A 15,458-nucleotide genomic window follows, 5' to 3' on the forward strand; every position below is an offset into this window, starting at 1 on the left:
TGATATATATATATTTTTTTGTATATACATATACACACATACACACACACACATACATACATACATATACATATATATATATATATACATGCATATGTATCAATACAGATATATATATACATACAGACATATACATATATACATATACACAAACATGTACATACATACATACACATATACATATATATATATACACACACACACACATATATACATACACACACACATATACATACATACACACACACACACATATATATGTACACATATACATACATATACATATATTTACATACATATATATACACACATATATACATACACACATACATGTATGTGTGTATGTATGTATAGGTGGGGCGGCATGGCATAGATGGTAGAGCGGTCGTGCCAGAAACCTGAGGGTTGCAGGTTTGCTTCCCACCTATTAACATCCAAATCGCTGCCGTTGTGTCCTTGGGCAGGACACTTCACCCTTTGCCCCCGGTGCCGCTCACACCGGTGAATGAATGATGAATGAATGATTGACGGTGGTCGGAGGGGCCGTAGGTGCAAACTGGCAGCCACGCTTCCGTCAGTCTACCCCAGGGCAGCTGTGGCAACAGATGTAGCTTACCACCACCATCGTGTGAATGAATGATGGCTTCCCACTTCTCTGTGAGCGCTTTGAGTATATAACAATAGAAAAGCGCGATATAAATCTAATCCATTATTATTATTATTATTATTATATATATATATGTGTGTATGTATGTATGTGTGTATATATATATATACACACACACACACACACACACACACACACACACACATCTCATCTTTTATTCTCTACAAAAAAACCTTCCGTAAAAGGGAAAAAAATGTGCGACAGAATGACAGACAGAAATACCCATTTTTTTTATATATATATATAGATTTATTTATTAATGATAAATTGAGCAAATTGGCTATTTCTGGCAAAAAAATTTAAGTATGTATCAAACTGGTAGCCCTTCGCAATAATCAGTACCCAAGAAGTAGCTCTTGCTTTCAAAAAGGTTGGTGACCCCTGCTGTAATTATTAATTATGAGCATCTGACAAATGTTATTTAGTTACTCAATAAGTATTAATTATTAATAATACTGTTTAATAATGACTTAGTACTTATTAATTATGGAGTAGAACTTGAATTTACAGACAATTCAATGCAGCCTATGATTGGCGCGTCTTTGAGCCCTGTCTGTGTGTACCGCGCATGCACAGTCACAACGTTGCTCTACAACAGGCCTCTGCAATTATTTGGACTTGGGGGCCAAATTTAGAGAAAAAAAAAAAAAAGTGTCTGGGGGCCGGTATATCGATTTTTAGGAAAACTAATGCAAGACCTCACAATAATGTCTGATTGAATTGACCATGAATTGATTAACGAGGACCCCGACTTAAACAAGTTGAAAAACGTATTAAAGTGTTACTATTTAGTGGTCAATTGTAGGGAATATGTACTGTACTGTGCAATCTACTAATAAAAGTATCAATCAATCAATCAAAATGCTAAAAACGTTATGACGGACCGCCTTAAAAAACAGAATGGATTTTACATTTTTTTACTGAATGACACAACCAGGATGTTCATGAAAGTAAATAATATTGGATTTACAATATTAACTATGAATGATAAAACACTGAAGATTGACAACATATGAACGTCGATTGACATATTATACAATCAAGCAAAACGCAACAAAATTCAACAAACAAAGCCAAATATGAACGCGAAAAAACGAGAAAAAAAACACCTACTATCTGATACATCACAAAGCTTTAGAACTTTGTTGTAAAAAAAATCTCCTTCCGCGTCTGTCCCTGACACCTACATTTCAGGCTGGCCGTTCTGGAAACACTCTGTGGAAAGGTTCCCGACTCACACTGCCTGGTGCCTGGTCTGAGCTGCTGTGACTTCCATGACCATAGTCACTAATTAGATTACAATAGTAACTATTATATCATGCAAAAGCGAAGACTCCAACCATTGAAATACTTTGTATAGTTCAAGACTTACGGTCATTTGAAAACATCAATGAACATCATAATGGCAGCTACTGTTTCCTTCATAAAGATCTAAAAAAAATATTTGGGAATGTCCGACGGGCCAGATTGAAAGACTTAACGGGCGCATGTGGCCCCCGGGCCTTAATTTTCCTAGGTCTGCTCTACAATGAACTGGCGGGTGTAGCGCGGCCTGGTGACGGAGAACGTAGGCTCTAGAGTCCAGCCCGTCAAAGGTAATGTTACAGACATTCAATGAACGAACAAGTAAGCTAATTGTTCCAGTCGCTCCAAGAAGTTTTACTCTCTCACTATTCGTAGAAAACAGTTTTTAATGTCCTGGGCCCCTGCTCTGCTGCTCCTATTCCTGGCCTTCTTCTCAACTCTTTTCTTGTGTCCAGACGGGTGCTTTTTAGTGAGCATCCTAACCTGGAGTTCCGTCATGCTCACTTAATTCTGATGAGGAAAAACCACAGGAAAGACAAACCGCAGTGTGGACCAATATTCCTCCGAATTTCCTCAAATGGTGTCTGTAACGCGGCAGTAAAACGGCCCATCAAACAAAACAGAAGTCATCCTCATGGACCAACTAGCTGCGAAAGCTAGCTCTCCAATAAGCTAAACAGACTCAATAACTCGACGGTGAGATTTTAGTCTACCGGGTTTTTCGGATTACTAATCGCAGCTTTTTTTCCATAGTGCGATTTATACTAGTGCGACTAATGTGTGTGAAATTATTAACACATTACCGTAAAATATCAAATAACATTATTTATCTCATTCACGTGGGCTTCACGGTGGAAGAGGGGTTAGTGCGTCTGCCTCACAATACGAAGTTCCTGCAGTCCTGGGTTCAAATCCAGGCTCGGGATCTTTCTGTGTGGAGTTTGCATGTTCTCCCCGTGAATGCGTGGGTTCCCTCCGGGTAATTCCTCCCACCTCCAAAGACATGCACCTGGGGATAGGCCCCTCCTACCTCCAAAGACATGCACCTGGGGATAGGTTGATTGGCAACACTAAATGGTCCCTAGTGTGTGAATGTGAGTGTGAATGTTGTCTGTCTATGTTGGCCCTGCGATGAGGTGGCGACTTGTCCAGGGTGTACCCTGCCTTCCGCCCGATTGTAGCTGAGATAGGCGCCAGCGCCCCCCGCGACCCCGAAAGGGAATAAGCGGTAGAAAATGGATGGATGGATGGATGGATCTCATTCACGTAAGACAGTGGTCCCCAACCTTTTTGCAGCTGCGGAGCGGTCAACGCTTGATAATTTGTCCCGCGGCCCGGCAGGGGGGGGGTTGGGCTGCCCACATATGCGGTCCTTTCCAAGGTTTCTCATAGTCATCATTGTCAACGTCCCACTGGGGTGAGTTTATCCTTGCCCTTATGTGGTCTCTACCGAGGATGTTGTTGTGGTTTGTGCAGCCCTTTGAGACACTTGTGATTTAGGGCTACAGTATTTAAATAAACATTGATTTTTTATCAGCGACTAAAAGTTGCAAACTTTATCGTCGTTCTCTACAAAATCCTATCAGCAAAAATATGGGGAAAAGGGAGGTTTTTTGAGTTGGTACACTAATTATCTTGTGTTTTTTATGTTGATTTAATGAAAAAAAAATAGTAATAATATTTAATAAAAAATTATTCTGCGGCCCGGTGGTTGGGGACCACTGACGTAAGAGACTAGGCGTATATCAGCAATCGTCTCACACACACACACACACACACGTCAACCAATAAAAATTTAGCATTGTGAAAAAACGGGGACGGCATGACGAAGTTGGTAGAGTGGCGGTGCCAGCAATCTGAGGGTTCCTGGTTCAATCCCCACCTTCTACCATCCTAGTCACGTCCATTGTGTCCTTGGAAAAGACACTTCACCCTTGCTCCTGATGGGTCCTGGTGAGCGCCTTGCATGGCAGCTCCCTCCATCAGTGTGTGAATGTGTGTGTGAATGTGGAAATAATGTCAGAGCGCTTTGGGCTCCTTAAAAAGGGCTAGAAAAGCGTTATAAAAGTACAACCCATTTACTATTTACTGAAAAAAAGATGCTACCTGCTACTCCTATGAAAATGGACTATTTCAACATTGGCGGTAACTTATAAAAACTGAGAAGGGCTGAACAAAAATGGCACCGAAAAGGAACTAATATACTGCAGCTTACAATCTGGAAGTAGTGGAATATGCAGCATGAAACGGAAATCGAGAATCAGAAAGAAAGTTTGGAGTAAGCGAGAAACTTGTAAGGGACTGGTGACAAATGTTCCCCAAAAAACACGACTTATACTCGAGTCCAGGGGTGTCCAAAATGCGGCCCGGGGGTCATTTTTTAACGGCCCCACGGCACATTTTAAAAATACTATGGAAAAAAATGAAAAACATAAAAAGTGGTATAAAAAAAACAAAGAGGTGAAATGTAACAATAACTTGTTGCAATGTTTACTCGAATAACACAAAGCTGCCATGCAGGCTGTTTCTTTCTTTAAAAAAATAAATAAATAATGAATGAAAATCAATTATGAATTATTGACCAATTCAAGGCTCCAATTACGTCACATTAAATATTCCACTTTGAGATATTTTTGGGGGCAAATGTTGCATATTTTGTGTTTGCCAGATAAAAAACTGAGCTGTTTTTTTTTTCAAAGGGCCTAAAACAAACAAACAAAAAACAAACTACAAAAAAATGTATAATTGAGGAATAAATCTTAGGTTGACCTCGAGACCTTTGTGTTAAAAGTAAACAGTACAAAAAAAGTATTATTTATTTTTTAACACTTTAATGAGTAGGACCCCTTTGGATCAGGTGTTTGGTTTTTAAGTGTCATTGCAAAAAAATAATAGTGAATTAAAATCAATGGTGTTATGAGTTGTTGACCTTTTTCGAACCGATCCGAAACCCCAATACCGAAATGGTTCAATACAAATACACGTACCGTTACACCCCTAGTATTTAATAAATACAGTTTTGGTCCATTGTCCTAGTTGTGATTTCCTTCTATGCATGAAAGTTTAAAAGTAGCATATATTAGTGCAGTTTGAAGAAGAATGTTTTAAGTAGGGATGCACCGATTAATCGGTAACCGAATATATTCGGCCGAATACGGCAAAAAAAGCCACATTCGGCCTTCGGTGGAATGAGTTAAAAACAAGGCCGAATAGTGGCGTGTGACGCAATTTTTGGACGCGGTGACGCAATCAACCAACGTGCAGTGACGTTGGGATATGTTGTGTACCTGTATAAGTGTATGAGGTTACATGCACACACTTAATTGAGATTTACTTGAGCCTTCTGTTTACATTATTAGCCTGTTGTGTAGGCTACCTGTATAAGTGTATGAGGTTACAAGCACACACTTAATTGAGATTTACTTGAGCCTTCTGTTTACATTATTAGCCTGTTGTGTAGGCTACCTGTATAAGTGTATGAGGTTACAAGCACACACTTATTGAGATTTAGTGGGGCCTCTGTTTACATTATTAGCATGTTGTGTAGGCTACCTGTATAAGTGTATGAGGTTACATGCACACACTTATTGAGATTTACTTGAGCCTTCTGTTTACATTATTAGTCTGTTGTGTAGGCTACCTGTATAAGTGTATGAGGTTACAAGCACACACTTATTGAGATTTAGTGGGGCCTCTGTTTACATTATTAGCCTGTTGTGTAGGCTACCTGTATAAGTGTATGAGGTTACAAGCACACACTTATTGAGATTTAGTGGGGCCTCTGTTTACATTATTAGTCTGTTGTGTAGGCTACCTGTATAAGTGTATGAGGTTACATGCACACACTTATTGAGATTTAGTGGGGCCTCTGTTTACATTATTAGTCTGTTGTGTAGGCTACCTGTATAAGTGTATGAGGTTACATGCACACACTTATTGAGATTTAGTGGGGCCTCTGTTTACATTATTAGCCTGTTGTGTAGGCTACCTGTATAAGTGTATGAGGTTACAAGCACACACTTATTGAGATTTACTTGAGCCTTCTGTTTACATTATTAGTCTGTTGTGTAGGCTACCTGTATAAGTGTATGAGGTTACAAGCACACACTTATTGAGATTTAGTGGGGCCTCTGTTTACATTATTAGCCTGTTGTGTAGGCTACCTGTATAAGTGTATGAGGTTACAAGCACACACTTATTGAGATTTACTTGAGCCTTCTGTTTACATTATTAGCATATCTACTGTGGCTAAGCAGACTTTTGCCAAAAGGACAATAATTCATTTGTTGTGGGTTTATCCACTTTAATGCACTTTATTGTTTTTGGAATGCATGTTTTGTTTGAAGGCCTAATATAAATGGAAAACTTTGTGCTTTTGTTGAAAAGCAAAGGCTACTGGAATATTAAAAAAATGTCAATATTCAATAAAAAAATACTTTATTTGAAAAACATGTTTAAATATTTATTCTAGGCTATTTATGCAATATAAAAAAAAAATGTGAAAAACTGCATTCATTATTCGGTTTTCGGCCTTCGGCCAAGCATTTAAATTTTATTCGGCTTCGGCCACAAATTTTCATTTCGGTGCATCCCTAGTTTGAATGTGGACACGTAGAATCTTCACACTGGTGTGATTACATGCATCAAGTGTTCATTCAAGGCTAAGGAAAAACATTGAGATATATATCGTATATTGCAGTATGGCATAAAAATATCGCGTTATTGATAAAAGCCAATATTGCCCAGCCCTAGTTCAAAGCGTGGAAATATGTACCCGGAATTCCCGGTAACTACTTGATTCTCAGTTAAGGGACTAAAAATGTGTACAATAATAGCCAGAAGGGGATTGTCAATTGTGATCAGCGTTGAAAGGCAGATACTTTAAGAAAATCTGCCAATACTTATCAGTGGTTGATCGATGGGCACATCCTTACTTTACAAGAAAAGCCCAGACAGTGAGCCGGATAATCCCCCAAAAAACTTTCCACGTGTTCCTTATCCCATTTCTGACATTTCCTGACAGTTGAATCAAAATCAGCCCATAACTTTTGGAGTTTTAGCACTGACTAACCAACCAACCACATTGATTACATACGAGTGGTGGCGGTGCAACTCTGCAGCACCGTGACATGAGTGAGAGACGTGATAAAGCTGTCAAATGTCAGCGCACCGGTCACTCAGTCAACCGCGTGAGTTTTTAACCTTCACATTCCTTGTGCTTCTTTCAAAAGAGACAATGCGGTCCGAGGGTTTTATTTAAAGAGATCACAAGGCTTCCGGGAACAAGGCATTGTTTTGTATGATTGGCTTGGCCTCACACCTCGCTAAAGGACTAAAGGAGAGTCCGGGGAAACACACACACCCATACACACACACACACACAGACACGCACACACACACAATTGTACTCCTTTGTGGTGTTCTGTGTGGACTCTTGGTTCAATAGAATCCAGATAACAATGTGCAGAGGATATAAGAGGTCAGGAGGAGAAATGAGGGACAAAAAAAAATACCTAACTTTGTCGGCTTTACTGCACTGATGGAGGTGTTCGGTACCTCGGAAACGCTACACGGAAGCTTGGCAAAAATAGCACAGGTTGAAACCATTAAAAGAAAGAAAAAAAGAAAATGACAATGCAATTGACTCGGAAATGTTGTACTGTGTATTGGGTCTGGGCAAAATGGACGAATATGTATATCTTGATATATTTTTACTTAAAAGGGAACATTATCACAATTTCAAAAGGGTTAAAAACAATAAAAATCAGTTCCCAGTGGCTTGTTGTATTTTTTGAATTTTTTTTCAAAATTTTACCGGTCTCGGAATATCCCTAAATAAAACTTTAAAGTGCCTTATTTTCGCTATCTTCGAAGACACTGGCCATTTCCCTGTGACGTCACACAGTGCTGCCAATGTAAACAAAGAATGGGAATACCATAGCAAGATATAGCGACATTAGCTCGGATTCAAACTCGGATTTCAGCGACTTAAGCGATTCAACAGATTACGCATGTATTGAAGAAGAAACTGAAGCTATTGAGCGAATAGCTATTGACGCTATTCATAGCCATAGCATGGCCGGATAGCTGCGTTAGCATCGCCGGTAAAATGTGCGGACCAAACGATCAGGACTTTCGCATCTTTTGACACTGGAGCAACTTAAATCCGTCGATTGGTAAGTGTTTGTTTCGCATTAAATGTGGGTGGAAGGAAACGTAATATAGTTGCAAATGCATCTACAGGTTATCCATACATCTCTGTTCCATGTCTGCTTTAGCACCGCCGTTAAATAGCATGTTAGCATCGATTAGTGTAGCATGTTAGCATCGATCAGCTGGGAGTCAACATCAACAAAACTCACCTTTGTGATTTCGTTGACTATCGTTGCAAATGCATCTGCAGGTTATCCATACAGCTCTGTGCCATGTCTGTCTTAGCATCGCCGGTCAAATGTGGAGACACTCTGGCACATTCAATGGGGGTCTGGCGGCAGACACTTTGGCATCTTCGGGCCAGTGGTGCAACTTGAATCCCTCCCTGTTAGTGTTGTTACACCCTCCGACAACACACCATCGAGGCATGATGTCTCCAAGGTTCCAAAAAATAGTCAAAAAAACGGAAAATAACAGAGCTGAGACCCGGTGTTTGTAATGTGTTGAAAATGAAATTGGTGGGTGTGTTACCTCGGCAACGTGAATGACAACTGTATTGTAAACAGTAGGGCTGCCAATCTTTGGGTGTCCCACGATTCGATTCAATATCGATTCTTGGGGGTCGCGATTCGATTATAAATCGATTTTTTCGATTCAACGCGATTCTCGATTCAAAAACGATATTTTTCCCATTCAAAAGGATTGTGTATTCATTCAATACATAGATTTCAGCAGGATCTACCCCAGTCAGCTGACATGCTAGCAGAGTAGTAGATTTTTGTAAAAAGCTTTTATAATTGTAAAGGACAATGTTTTATCAACTGATTGCAATAATGTACATTTGTTTTAACTATTAAACAAACCAAAAATATGACTTATTTTATCTTTGTGAAAACATTGGACACAGTGTGTTGTCCAGCTTATGAGATGCCATGCAAGTGTAAGCCACTGTGACACTATTGTTCTTTTTTATTATTTTTATAAATGTCTAATGATAATGTCAATGAGGGATTTTTAATCACTGCTATGCTGAAATGATAACGAATATTGATACTGTTGTTGATAATATTCATTTTTGTTTCACTACTTTTGGTTTGTTCTGTGTGGTGTTTGTGTCTCCTCTCAATTGCTCTGCTTATTGCAGTTCTGAGTGTTGCTGGCTCACGTTTGGTTTTGGAATTGGATTGCATTGGATTGCATTGGATTGCATTGTTATGGTATTGCTGTGTATTGTTTTGTTGGATTGATTTAAAAAAATATATATATAAACATTTAAAATAGATTTTTTCAAAATGAGAATCGATTCTGAATCGCACAATGTGAGAATCGCGATTCAAATTCGTAACGATTTTTTCCCACACCCCTAGTAAACAGTCAGTGGCACTTTTATTAACCCAGTTAGTCAAGATGGGTATTTACAACGCAGAAAATAAACCGTTTAAGTAACACAGAATTACATAACAGAGATAAAATAAAATACAAATATTCGTTCTGCGTAAAATAAATATCATAGCTGTTCAAATTGTGCACAATGTATCGAATATAGATAAAGAAAAATTTGCAGGCAGGCACTTTTTAATTCATAGTCGACGGTGTAATGGACCAGTGGTTCTCAAATGGGGGTACGTGTACCCCTGGGGGTACTTGAAGGTATGCCAAGGGGTACGTGAGGTTTTTTTTAAATATTCTAAAAATAGCAACAATTCAAAAATCCTTTATAAATATATTTATTGAATAATACTTCAACAAAATATGAACATAAGTTCATAAACTGTGAAAAAATAATACAACAATCCAACATTCAGTGTTGACAGCTAGATTTTTTGTGGACATGTTCCATAAATATTGATGTTAAAGATTTCTTTTTTTGTGAAGAAATGTTTATAAGTAAGTTGATGAATCCAGATGGATCTCTATTACAATCCCCAAAGAGGGCACTTTAACTTGATGATTACTTCTATGTGGAGAAATCTGCATTTAGAATTGAATCACTTATTTGTTTTTCAACAAGATTTTAGTTATTTTTATATCTTTTTTTCCAAATAGTTGAAGAAAGACCACTACAAATGAGCAATAGTTTGCACTGTTATACAATTTAATAAATCAGAAACTGATGAAATAGTGCTGTATTTTACTTCTGTATCTCTTTTTTTCAACCAAAAATGTTTTGCTCTGATTAGGGGGTACTTGAATTAAAAAAAAATGTTGACAGGGTACATCACTGAAAAAAGGTTGAGAACCACTGTCATGGACTGTCACACACGTACGGTTCTGTGGTCCTACTAGTAAAGTAAGTGACTTTACTTAATTGTGCAGCTATGATCTTCCTCACTTTAGCGCACAGTTCGCTTGAATATTCCCTATTCTAACTCTCTTTTCGTCATTTGGGATGTCTGTTGTGATTTATCTTCCTGGTACCATGACCCGCCCTGCCTTGCCTCTGATTGGTCTGTCCGTAATATTTGCCCTAATCTTAACCAATCGTAAAGGTGTCTAAAAATAGCTAAACTACGGAAATCGCTACTTGTTTAAAAAAAAGTAGCGAAGCTACTGCCACTGGAAAGTGCAGATAAGCTACGTAGCTTTGATGTTTAAGTTAATTATTAGAGATGTCCCATAATATCGGACTGCCGATATTATCGGCCGATAAATGGGTTGGTGGTAGCTGGGTACTCTGGGTATTTGTTCTGTCGTGTTTATGTTGTGTTATAGTGCGGATGTTCTCCTGAAATGAGTTTGTCATTCTTGTTTAGTGTGGGTTCACAGTGTGGCGCATATTAGTAAGAGTGCTATAGTTGTTTAATCGGCCACCCTCAGTTAAACCTGTATTGCTGTTGAATCAGGATGCCTTGCAGTCTCTTACATGTGTCTGCAATAGGCTTGTATAACTATTCTTTGGGCTGGCAAGCTATTTGTACAAGCTGTAGAGGGCGGTAGTGACATCGTTGTTAATTGGGTGAACACCAGCGTACATTCAAGAGAATAATTACTCTGAAATTCGGGAGTCTCCTGGGCAAATTGGGAGGGTTGGCAGGTGTGACGCTGTCAAGCGGCATTCATATAAAACTCGCGGGCCGCACTAATATTTACTTTTCATATTAAGGTGCGGGCTTCGTGTCTGAGACCCCTGGTTTATACATAGCACAAAGCAAAAAAAAACTTGGTATGCTGTATTATTTCATTTTGTGGCTCCCATTGTTTTCTTTACTTTGTGGAACGGGTCCAAATGGCTCTTTGAGTGGTAAAGGTTGCCGACCCCTGCCATATTTGCTTGTGGGTTGTTGTTGTTGTGGGTCAGTGCAGTGGGTGGAACAGGGTAAGCACGTCTTGGAAGGAGGAAGGGGAGGGGTTTAATAGTGTTGCGAGGTAGTGGGAAGAGGGGGAGAACAAGGAACACCACAAATAAGCAGCGCTTGGTCATTTTCACATGAAAAAAATTATATCGATATTAGGATATTTCCTTAATTAATATCTTGTTTAAAAATATATCGATATTTCTTAAACTCGATATATCCTACTCAGGGGCCGAGGTGTTAGAGCAGGGGTGTCAAACTCAAATACAGAGTGGGCCAAAATTCTAAACTGAACAAAGCCGCGGGCCAAAGTTGAAAAACTTAACATTTTAATAGGGACCCAAACAAGTTTTGCATTGAATATTGAACAAGCAAGGCTTATATATTTTATAGTGACATGCAAAATCAGGTTTTGTTGGTAGCGGGGGTGTATATTGTAGCGTCCCGGAAGAGTTAGTGCTGCAAGGGCTTCTGGGTATTCGTTCTGTTGTTTTTATGTTGTGTTACGGTGCGGATGTTCTCCCGAAATGTGTTTGTCATTCTTGTTTGGTATGGGTTCACAGTGTGGTGTAACAGTGTTAAAGTTGTTTGTACGGCTACCCTCAGTGTGACCTGTATGGCTGTTGACCAATTCTGCCTTGCATTAATTTGTGTGTGTGTAGAAGCCGCATATATTACGTGACTGGGCCGGCACGCTGTTTGTATGGAGGAAAAGCGGACGTGACGACAGGTTGTAGAGGATGCTAAAAGCAGTACCTTTAAGGCACGCCCCCAATATTGTTGTCCGGGTGGAAATTCGGGAGAATGGTTGCCCCGGGAGATTTTCGGGGGGAGCACTGAAATTCGGGATTCTCCTGGAAAAATCGGGAGGGTTGGCAAGTATGAAAATTAGCGTTGAATATGGTGATACAGCGGCACCGCCACTGTATAATACCAGCGGGCCAGCTCTAATGTTAATTTATTATTGCCTCAAGGGCCAAATTAAATTACACGGCGGGCCAGAGTTTGACACCCATGGGTTAGAGTGGCCGCCTTGAAATCGGTAGGTTGTGGGTTCAAACCCCGGCCGAGTCATACCAAAGACGATAAAAATGGGAGCCATTGCCTCCCTGCTTGGCACTCAGCATCAAGGCTTGGAATCGGGGATTAAATCACCGAAAATAATTCCCGGGGCGCAGCCACCGCTGCTGCCCACATCTCCCCTCACCTCCCAGGTGGTGAACAAGGGGATGGGTCACATTTCACCACACATAGTGTGTGTGTGACAATCACTGGTATTTTACCTTTAATATTGCCCAGCCCTATTGTGCATCTTGAATATATAATAGAATAGAACCTATATTTAACCAGATAAGAAACCCATTGAGATCAAGATCTCTTTCACAAGGGTGACCTGGCCAAGGGGTCAACAGCAAATGTCACAGAGCAGTTTCCAAAAAAGTAATACATTAAGACATACATTTTAAAATACATAAAAGAGAACTGTAAAACAATAAAGATTTACACCTTTTAAAAACACAGGCATTGTGCAAAAGTCCCTTGCTCTCTGTCCTTCAGGTGGTAGCTGGGTATTCTGGGTATTTGTTCTGTCGTGTTTATGTTGTGTTTTAGTGCGGATGTTCTCCTGAAATGTGTTTGTCATTCTTGTTTGGTGTGGGTTCACAGTGTGACGCATATTAGTAAGAGTGTTAAAGTTGTTTACATCACAACCCTCAGTGTGACCTGTATGGCTGTTGAACAAATGGTCGGCCCTAAGCTCTGGAACACTCTGACGCTCCATGTTCAAACTGCTTCCACGGTGGAGTGTTTTAAGTCTCGTCTTCAGACCCACTTTTGTTCTTTGGCTTTTAACACTACGTGAGTTGTGTGGTCCTCTGTCCTCTGTGTTTTTTATACACTTTGATTTTTATTTTACTGTTTTAATTGATTTTACACTTTAAAATAGTTTTTAATCATATTTGTTTTTATATTGTTTTTATTGGTTTTATTTTTATTTATTTTTTGTTTTATTCAGTCATTGGTGGAGCATAATATTGTGTTTTTGTTTTTATATGGTTTTTAACATGGCTGTGCAGCACTTTGGAAACGTTATTGTTGTTTAAATGTGCTTTATAGATAAAGTGGATTGGATTGGAAGTCTCCAAATGGAAGTAGTTCAGTGAGTTTCAGTTTCGTCTGCAATGCATTCCATGCCATAGGGCAGGGGTAGGGAACCTATGGTTCGCGAGCCAGATGTGGCTCTTTTGATGACTGCATCTGGCTCTCGGATAAATCTGAGCTGAGACTGTTGAAAATAATGTTCAAAATATAAAACATGCTCATGCATTTTTATCCATCCACCCTTTTTCTACCGCACTTGTTCAAGAAGTTGCAATAAGGGTAAGAAGTGATTTATTTATTATCGGTTAGTTTAGGGTTTGCCCTCCTGGGGGTTCTTCAGACCACCAAACACCGACATGAGAGCCTGTTTCAGTGTTACAATATTTTTTTATTTTTCAATAAGTCTCTCAGTTGCTTTCTAGCAATTGTCTTTTACTCTTTTGTTCTCGCTCGCACTCTGGCTCCAGCCCCAACCCAGTCTCTCCTCCTAGCTGCTGCTTATAAATTAGATAAAAAAGGCCCAGGTGGGCCTCCTATGCACCTGTCGCTGATTTCGAGGCTGGTCCTGGCAACACCCCGCTTCGCTGCAGGCCGAGCCCCCTCCACAGTTAGCTTCAGAATAACAATGGTATTACAAAGAATAAGAGTCCTATTATAATCTAGAAATCTTGGTCTTACTTAAAAATGCACGCGTTTAGTTGTGTTCAGTGTTGAAAAAAATATTATACGGCTCTTGCGGAAATACATGTTAAAATATTTGGATTCTTGGCTCTCTCAGACAAAAAGGTTCCCGACCCCTGCTATAGGGGCAGCAATGCCAAATGGAAGTTTTATTCAGGAAGTTAACAGAAGACTCGGCGTTCTTCTGACAACAAAGGGTTTTTTTTCCAGATCTATACGTACTTTAATTAAAAACAAAAAAATGATGGGTGTGTATGGGTTGTTGTTGGGAGCAATTAGTGAGTTACCTTTCAACCAGAATCAACTGGTTCACCTGGGAAGACAAAACGAGTTGGTGGTAGGGGTGTGCTGAGGTGAGGGGTGAAATACCTACCACTCCTTAGGTGTCTTTGAGTGCATGCGTGTGTAAGTGTGCACGTGTGCGTTTGACTGAGTCGTGATTGGCAAACTTGTTTGACATTTTGTTCTTTTCTTGCATTGTGTGTGAGAAGAAAAGCGCGAGGAAGAAAGTTGGAGCAACAGGGAGAAAATATGGTAGTGGAGAGGGAAGGACGAAGCAGGTGAACAGGAAGAAAGGTCAAGGACTCCCCACTGATTGACAGTCAGTGTGTGTGTGTGTGTGTGTGTACACTGACACACCTACAACTACTTGCCACTAATGATATCCTGTGACCATGGCACTGATCCACCTCATTATCTTATTAGGTTTTGACATTTGACACACAAAAAGCACAATGCAGTATATCAACTGAAGTAATTATTACCAGAACGTTCCTCAGGTCATCAAAAGAACATCAATTTGACAAAACAACAATACGGGAGGGCAAGGGAACTTTGTCGAAAACAACTTTGTCAACATCGTCTGTCGATCTGGGCCGATATTTGGTAAGTCAATTAACCGAACGATAGATGAAAATTGACTCGATAACCATTTTTGCGGGCTCCAAGAGGAAGAACTGTAATTGATTTTTAGATGCATCATAATTCGGACATTATATAAAATCGATTAGTAAACGTCAATTAGGGCTGGGCGATATCGATATACGCGATGTATCTCGGGTTTGTCTCTGTGCGATATAGAAAATGACTATATCGTAATATTCGAGTATAAGTTCTCACACAGTTGTTTTTAGCTGCGGGCATTACACTACAGGCTCCTCCCACACCTTCTTGTGTCTCCTCACAGAGTGTAAGCGCAGGTTCTTACAAACGTCACATACTGTCATGTCATACATCACATACGTATACGCCCTCGCCAG

General features: G+C 39.7%; 1 protein-coding gene across 3 annotated transcripts in view; it reads right to left on the minus strand.

Annotated features, from left to right (window-relative positions):
- LOC133535576 (transcription factor SOX-13-like) overlaps nt 1-15,458 on the minus strand; it is a 110,212-nt gene that overhangs the window by 87,045 nt on the left and 7,709 nt on the right. Inside the window, exon 2 of one of the 3 annotated variants that reach the window (XM_061875522.1) lies at nt 12,175-12,272. The exons of the other annotated variants lie outside the window; for them this stretch is intronic. The gene's annotated coding sequence lies outside the window, so the exon portion shown is untranslated. The remainder of the gene's footprint in view (nt 1-12,174; nt 12,273-15,458) is intronic. 3 annotated transcript variants of the gene reach the window in all.

This window comes from Nerophis ophidion, linkage group LG16 (assembly GCF_033978795.1).
Source record: "Nerophis ophidion isolate RoL-2023_Sa linkage group LG16, RoL_Noph_v1.0, whole genome shotgun sequence".
NCBI lineage: Eukaryota > Metazoa > Chordata > Actinopteri > Syngnathiformes > Syngnathidae > Nerophis > Nerophis ophidion.